The sequence below is a fragment of the Nematolebias whitei genome, chromosome 15 (genome assembly GCF_014905685.2).
Source record: "Nematolebias whitei isolate Nwh7 chromosome 15, NemWhi1, whole genome shotgun sequence".
NCBI classification, from domain to species: Eukaryota; Metazoa; Chordata; class Actinopteri; order Cyprinodontiformes; family Rivulidae; genus Nematolebias; species Nematolebias whitei.
Genome location: NC_056512.1, coordinates 31,177,064 through 31,177,927, shown reverse-complemented (window position 1 = coordinate 31,177,927; position 864 = coordinate 31,177,064).

The following is an 864-nucleotide window of genomic DNA, read 5'->3' as shown; positions in this document are numbered from 1 at the left end:
ACTGGATACTTCAAGTGCACAGAAAACACACACACACACACACACACCACCAGCCTGGAGGATACTGGAGAGTCATCTTTCCCCAAGAGAAGACTAACTAACTCATGAAGACATGAGCTGAGAATAAACAGCTGAATATTTGTCGCCCAGCAGAGCAGCCATGTTTTTATCCTCGTGTGTGTCTACATGTTTGTTTGTCTGGATCGTTATAAATGTCTCATAAACCAGTGGCTACAACTGGTGAACTTGTGGACTCACCCTAATTCAACATGGCCACCAGCCAACTGTCAACTAAGCAAAACTTAGTCGTGGTAGTAGCAGAGCTTTGACTGAGTGGAACACAGTGCCTAAAAACCAATCAACCTTGTTTGTCTGTTAGCAAAATATATCTTAAACCGCTGGATGGATGTTGAGGTGCCTCAGGGCCCCGGCTGTTTATGAAGCACGAGAAATATGTCTTTAAACCCTGTTTTATCTGACCTACAACACAACATGTTTATTTGTGTCTTTATTTTCAGCACAAACCGTTTTTTCTCCACAATACAAACATGGGGGGGGGGGAGGGGGCTTCCAGAAGAGTGTGTTTGTTTGAGACAGCAGTATTGTTAAGGGGTGTGTGTGTGTGTGTGTTCCAAAAATAGAGTGACATCTAAGCTCGACTAAAGAAAATATATGTGATTGAGCAGGACACACACACACACACACACTCTCGGTGTGTTGTGTGGAGGCTCAGCCAAAAGACACCGTGCATCATTTTGTCCTCGTGGAAGGAAAAACACGCCAAAGCCACGCAGGTTGCGTTGGATTTATTGAAGTTGGTTACTTTAAAAGCCTTTTGAGGCCAAGCTCTATAAGACCCTCAGT